General features: G+C 39.1%; 1 pseudogene; it reads right to left on the reverse strand.

Annotated features, from left to right (window-relative positions):
* Window positions 1–5,186: 5,186 nt before the first annotated feature.
* Window positions 5,187–5,924, reverse strand: LOC145213220 (uncharacterized; annotated as a pseudogene).
* Between the last annotated feature and the right edge of the window lie 1,885 nt (window positions 5,925–7,809).

Here is a 7,809-nt window from a genome sequence, read left to right on the forward strand (position 1 = left end):
ATTAATTACTTTGTTTCACTAATTTAATTGTTTTGCTTTTGTAACAAAAGTTTACAAAAAACTGTCAAAAAATGCGTTTTTTTAAACTGCCAAGGCATTTTTACGTATTCTTGTGTTCGGTAAAAGGCATTAATTTTTAGGCTTAGTGTTTGCTCAATGTAACCGAAAATTTAACAAACTAATAAAGTAAAACATTTGGACACGATGATTTTAGTTACCTCTAAACATACCATTAAGACTAATGCGATTTGAAGAACGTTAATAAAAACAAACACAATTAAAGAGTTGTGTTGCAAAGTGAAAGTTCCTAAAAAAACACTTCTAACAAGAGTTTTATATAAACCATAAATTAAACCACGCTGTTAGCTTTGAACCAAACAAGTTAGTTTGTATGGGCCTCAACGAATGTTTGACGAGTCGTAACTAGGCAAACAACAGGGGAGCAACGGCGCTGAGCGGAGCAACAACAGCGGTGCAACAGCGTTGCAATGGGGGTAAATGTTGCTAATTTCTATGCAACAGCAACTAGAGATTGTTTTGAGCGGTACCATACGCTTCAAAATTACAAACTGTGACTTTTTACAAACAATAGTGTATGGTTTTTGTTTATTTTATAATTGATGCAACAAGCTTGGTTTGGTAAAACAAATAAGGCTATTTTGGCATTGGCTACACAAAAAAAAGCCACATTTGAAGTGTCTATACAAAGCAAAATCATTTGAACTGAGGGATAAAACCTTCAAGATCTTATTTTGTATGCATTGGGGTATTTGGAAAAGATATTTTGGGAAAATATTGGATCTCGAAGGTTTAAACGAATTAGATACAGTATTTTCGGCGTTAACTTTAAATCAAGTGAGGCGCAGATATTGAAATATCGCTGTCAATATGGAATAAAGACTGACGTGCAATTGACGACTGAGATTAAAACACTTACAAAGATTTACCCGCGCTGTGAATAGTACATTAGTCTGGTGTATTTTGCCATAGTTGCGGTGCTGGTATGGCCAGTTAAGCTTACAAGCACTAATCAGCAACTATTTGCTTCGTTGTGTATTTATGTGCAGCGGAATCATTGGCAAAGGTAAGAGTTCATTGAGATTTGCAGCTAAACTAGGGTTACCACATGTCAGGAATTTCCTGGACATGTTCGGAATTGGAGCGTAAAATCTGCTTTCGGAAATATTTTTCAATAACAATCTTAATATCCGGAATTTTAGCATTTTCCTGTGGGGCACTATTGTGTCCCTTATAAAGGTTCACATGTTTTTGACTATTTTTTGTACGGTTGTGATTTACGATGCTGCCTACATATTAAGCAAAACAACTGACCAGCTTGAATTAAACGGCAATTTGGTGAACATTTTTTGCATTTTAAAAGAGTTTTGCACTATGGCTTGACTCGACTAAGTGTTTCGATTTTGTTCGACCTTTTCAGTGTGATCTTTTTAAGGTTGTATTAAACGTTGAATTTGAGAACGATGTCGTCACCCAGGCTGGTGAAAAGTGTAGGTTACAACAAATTGGACCACTAAAGGATAGAATTTGTACGTGTTGCAACGGAAGTAAAGGAACATCGAAAACTACAAGAAATAGGGATATCTCATCTGGAATTACGTCCACTTCTTCTTCGATGCCTTCTTCCTCTTTTTGATCTGCAGTTGAATGTCCAGTCTTTTCTGCAAACAATTTTGCCTGTTGCACAAATTTGAACCTTTGTAGCGAACTGTACTGTTGTGCTTGTTGTCCGAAAATCACGTGCTGTCCATGTTGTCCGGGAATATGTTGCTGTTGTTGTAAATCGAATTGTCGGTCGGTTGATCAATCTACGGTTTACGAGGCGAGATTTACTACAGTAACAGCAAAAGCACAAATGTTTTACATGGGGTAGCTACGGTTGTATCGACTGCCACCACTTTTTTTGGTTCCTCGAGATAACGAAAGTACTGCTTCTTATATTGAGGAATAAATTTTATGCGACAACTGGAAAACGGTAGTACAGTATGATCTTTTGTTTCACACTGTGAAGCCCTAATGGACAACTTGTTTTTTCTGCACTGTTGGCTGTTAAATCCCGGTTTCTAATTTATGTATATTTTAGTGTTTTTTTTTAGTGTTTTTGTGTGTTTTAAGACTTTGGGGATAACATTACTGTTCGTACGTTTCTTCTGGTTATGCATTGTTTTTCATTCAGTAAAAATCGATAATAGCTATTGCTGAATATTGTGTAAAAGTTATAATGCTTACATTATATTGCATGTAATCAGTTGCGAACGTATCTAACATCTTGTATTTATTTAGATTGTTCAAATATTAACATATTTACTCCGTTTAACTGATTGAAACTCTTGCTTTTGTAACGAAAATTTTCATTAGCTGTATACAAAAGCAATTTTAAACTACCTAGCTGTCCGAGCATTTTTACGTATAGTATTGTCTTCTAAGTCTGCCGGTTATTTTTATACCAGTACCAAACATTTTTACGACGCAAAATCCGAAACACCAAGGAACAGTAAAGAGCTGCACTGGTTAGTCTATCCAGATCTGAGGCTACTAAGCAGAGACTGTACACTGCGTTTTTATAAAGATTGGTTCTGCTGGTACGCGCCCAATTTAACTGCGGCGGGCGCATAAATGCGCCCCGACACATGCCTGGTTCTAAACAGCGATAAAAATCGTATTAGAGCGGATATTTTTTACAACTGGGGTGCGTTTGAAAGCTTATGCATATTAGCTTCAATTTATTCGAAAAAAATGATATGTTAGTATTTGAAAAAAATTAATTACACCAAGGAGAAAGTCAAAATTCAGAAAAAACGTGTTTTTTTCTAATTTATGTTTTGCAGCCATTTTTTGTTATTTTACGCTTGGTTGATTACCACACAGCTGTTTGGAGTTTGTTTCAGGGCTCTGTAAGGGCGTTGTGGCGATCTTTGTTTACAATTTGATGTGTGTTCAGCTGAATTGGGCTTGAAAGTGGGTAGTTTTGGGCAGTAAATTTGCCTTGGTTTGCTTGATTATACTGCTGTATCAGTCAGTTTAGCTTTACTATTCGTGGTGAAAGCAGTTATTTATCAAGAAAACAACTGTTGTAGAAGCATTTTGACTTAGGAAGTTTGTGGTTGCTGACCAATATTTTGATTATATCTGGTCCTCAACTGCATTTACATTGCCAAATGGTAGGATTTGGCCTCATGAATGGACAACAAATACAGAAGAATCAGGGCAAAGTACCTTGGGAATGCTTGGAATTGTGTTTTTTCTGCTAACTTCTGTGAACTGTGTTTCAAACTTGCACATGTTGTGGTGTAATGATACATAATAAACATCCCATGTACAAACACTTGTAAATGAATTATGTGTGTACAGGTATTTAGTAAACGTTTGAATAAGTCCGTAAATTGTCAAGATTGCCACAAATCATTATTGAAAACAAGTTTCATACGCTCAAAAACATTAATTTTATCCTTTACTACAGAAAAATAAGAAACTAAAATTGATCATTATGACGTCATGAGCTAATTAATGACGTCATCGAAAAAACACACATCAAGTTTTGTAAGGAATTGTTTGTAAAACAACTTGGAACTAATAATTGTAACTAAAAACACCGATAAACTGCAATTTTATGGAAAAATAGAATTGAAATGACGTCATTTCGTAAGTGATGACGTCATCGAAAATTTTTTTATCTTCAATTTGATTCTGTTGATTGGTAGATCAACTAGACTACTTGTGAAAACATATTGAACAAACAAACTCTCCGCAGGCGGAAACAAAAAAGCAGAGGTGGCGATTGAATGTATGAAATTTGCTACCAAGTTGTCGGATGTGCATGTATGACGAAAATAAACCATTACCAACGTATATAGATCATATTTGCTGTAATGAATGCAATAATTAAAAAAGACCAGGCTAGGCCTTACACTTTTCAAATACTTTATCATCTTGCTTTTTGTTGTGGTACTTGTGTTTCATTTTAAATAAAATGAAGATTTTTACACAAACGTGATTTTAGGTGTTATTATTAAGCAGCTTAAACTAACCAACTTTATAGGTGTTGATCCCAGATATATTAGTTTGATAATGATCAGGATGAAACTGGGCCTATACCTCCATGGGCCGGATGGGTGTTTTACCTTTATATCTTTGAAAAAGTAGTCTAGTTGTTTAAACAACCATCAAAATCCGCTTGAAAAGCCTATGTCTCACGTAAACAAAACAAAAAGATATCGCCCCTTTTATGTCGTCGCTAAACGGGCAGTGTGCAGTCTCTGTTAATTGGTCTATGGTTTAACCAAGACAGTTACCGCGGATCAAAGTGATATTTTCTGAGCATTAATTTAGGACTTTCTGCTACCGACTAAAAGTGCGATTCACAAAATCAAAGTTGTTCATCAAAAAGATTTTTAATGAATATACTAAGGGCTTTACAAAAAAATTTGAGTCGATTTATTTAACAACTATTGCTCAGAAACAATTTAAGTTGTAAAAAGGTTGCACAAAAATTGTTTCAAATATGACAGCATCCTTGCAAACTGCAAGAATCGGCAAACTGTGTACAACATGATACAGAGCAGCTCTTTGCTGCCGCTTGGTGTTTTGGATTTCACAGCGTAAAAAAATACTCGGTACACAAAAGCACCAACAAGAAATCACAAAAATATACATAGTGCAGAAAAAACAAGTTACCCATTAGGGCTTTACAGTGTGAAAGAAAAGATCATTTAATGTGTGTTTCGAATGTTTTACTTTTCGATGGTGGTAAAAGCGCTTTAGCTACCGTTTTCCAGTTGTCGCATAAAATGTATTCCTCAATGTGATGAGCAGCACTTTTGTCCTCAAGGAACAAAAAAAGTGGCGCAGTCGATACAACCGTAGCTACCCGATGTAAAACGTTTTGTGCTTTTGCTGTTACTCTATTAAATCTCACCTCGTAAACCGTAGATTGATCAACCGACCGACAATTTGGGTTACAACAACAGCAGCATCATATTCCCGGACAACATGGACAGCATGTGATTTTCGGACAACGCTTACAACAGTACAGTTCGCTGCAAAAGTTAAAATTTGTGCAACAAGCAAACAAAGAAAAATTGTTTCCAGTTGCAGAAAAAACTGAACCACTAACTGCAGAGCCAGATAAAGCAAAGGAAAAATGCATCGAAGAAGAAGTGGACTTTCAATCAACAAATAGAGGTGCCCTGTCTGAGTCTGACGTTAGCGACAACCAAATGTTCCTGTTTTTCCATACACTTCCGGATGATGTCCAGCGTCGATCTGTCCGTGACACGTGACTGCCATTCAAGAAGTCATACGCTGCCGACCACGATATCTTCGCCCCTCCACCTTCCCGGTAAGCACCAGATGTTCCAATTGCTTCTTAATCACGTGGCCGAGAAATCGAACCTGTCTCGTGACGATAGTCCGCATCAATTGTCTTGTTGTTCCAGCCCACTGCAGCACCGTGTCATTTCGCACTTTCTTCGTCCAGGGTATGCCCATCATTCTTCGCAGAAACCACATTCCGCTTCCTCCAGGCGATTCTCCGTCGTTTGGCTGATGGTCCAACACTCACAGCCCCATACGAGACACGGCCACACATAGCATTTCAAGAGCCGAAATTTGGTTGTAATGCTGATCGAGCGAGAGGTCAGAACGCTTTACATGTTTTTGTAGGCAGTCTTTGCATTCCAATGCGCCTGCGAATATCTATGTCGCACTTTCCTGTCGATGTTTACGTGCTGCCACAGTACTGGAATTGACTGACCTGATCCAGCACTCCCTTCACTGTGATGTAGCACGGCGGCGTGGAAGGCTTGTTGGAGAAAACCATCACAAACGATTTTCTTTTGTTGATGGTAAGCGCTTTCATTTCACTTTTCTTAACCGTCTTGTTCATCATGTTCTGCAGCTTCTCTTCTGTGTCGGCGATAAGTACAGTGTCATCGCCGTATCTCAGGTTATTGATATTCACCCCGTCAATGATGAAACTTTTCAGATCTTTGATGTGGCCCATTATCATTTCCGTGTAAAGAGAACAGGTCTGGTGACATGATACACCCTTGCCTCACTCGGCGTTCGATGTTTACCTACTCACTCAGCGCACCATCTATCCTAATTGTTGCCTGCTGGTTCAAGTACATTTTCTTGATCAATTCGATGTCCTTCCCGTCGATATCCAATGTCTCCAGCATTTCAATCAACGGTTCGTGCCTTACTTTATCAAACGCCTTGACATAATCGATGAAACGGGCACATATATCACGCTGCATTTCAATTGCTCGCTCTTTTATCATCCTCAAAATAAAGATGGCGTTCCGCGTACCCTTATCCGAAGTGAACCCGTACTGCTCTTCACTTCTCCAGTCGTTCTGCCTCGGATGCTGTTAATTAGAATCCGAATGACAAGCTTCGTGATGTGACTCATGAGGCTGATGGTTCTATGTTGCTCACATTTTGTGGCACCCGGTTTCTTTTGTAAGGTGATGAAAACAGATTTGCACATCTCCGCTGAAAAATGACCTTCATCGTAGATTCGATTCGCTGGCTCTGTTATCGTTTCGACTCAAAAATAGGCAAGAGTTTCGATCATTTCCATTGCGATCCCGTCCGCGCCAGTTGCTTTGCCTCTCGATAGACTCTGTATGGCTCGTTCGGCCCCATCTTTAAGTATCAGACTTCCTCCAGTCTTCTTAATATTAGGCCGTGGTCTTCTGTCATCAGCAAACAGTTCTCCTATGTACCCTGTCATCTCTTCAGGATCTCGTCTTTCTCCATAATAATGGTACTGTTATTCGCCTCAATACAGCTGAAGGTTCAACTTTTCTGCCGCCATATTACTAGCCGTCATTCTTCGTGCACCCGCTGTGGGTTATTGCATATCAGGAGCTCAACATTTCGGACTGTAAATGTTTTCTTCTAATTAATACTTGTCGCGGATTGTTCGATCCAGCCGCCTGTACTCCGGTGACTTCCTTTTAAGCTTCCGGCGTTTGTTCATCAGTTCAAGGATTTCCGGTACCATACAATCATGATTTGCGAAACGGGTGACCGTTTGTACCACTTTCTCTGCAGCTTTCGTCATTACATGCGCCAGTACACTAATCTCTAAGTGTCTTCTCCGTTGTCATTCAATAAACAACCCCGTACCATCGTCTGATATTGGCTTTTTACTGTGTCGTCCTTCCACAACATATTCAGATCGAGCTTTGGAGCTTCGCTTTGATGATCTTCTTTAGTTTAAGCCTCATGGTAGCTACTAGAAGTACACGGTCAGTATTGCAATCAGCGCCCGCGTAGCCTTTTACAATCAGGATTGAATTTCGGAAACTTCGGTTGATCCTGTGACGTGCACTGTTTCAGCGCCTTGTCTAGATCGTCATAGAAATCATCCAGTTCCTTCTCACTACTGCTGCTCGTCGGGGCGTAAACCTGCACTATTGCGATGTTGAAAGGTTCGCCACGCAGGTTCACCATGATCACTTGATCTGAGATGATCCAGTAGCTCATCAAGCTATCTTTCTCCGGGCCCGAGTAAACGATGGTAGTGTCACCGTCTTTCCTGATAGCGTCAATCTGATTTCACTGACTCCTAAGATTTTGATATTGACTCTGCACAAGGAGCCCCAGTTCCCTCCCGCCGGAGCTTTTGTCGAGGCTTGCTCCTCTAAATCCGCTCAGATCCCCTACCGAGGTAGGTTTTTGTAGCTTTCGTTAAACAACTCATGCCATTTTTACTTCCATATTTCCATCACTTTGGCATGATAAACCAAAACTTATGATTTTAGTATTTTTACTTGTGATTAG

The sequence above is a fragment of the Phallusia mammillata genome, chromosome 2 (genome assembly GCF_965637545.1).
Source record: "Phallusia mammillata chromosome 2, kaPhaMamm4.hap1.1, whole genome shotgun sequence".
NCBI classification, from domain to species: domain Eukaryota; kingdom Metazoa; phylum Chordata; class Ascidiacea; order Phlebobranchia; family Ascidiidae; genus Phallusia; species Phallusia mammillata.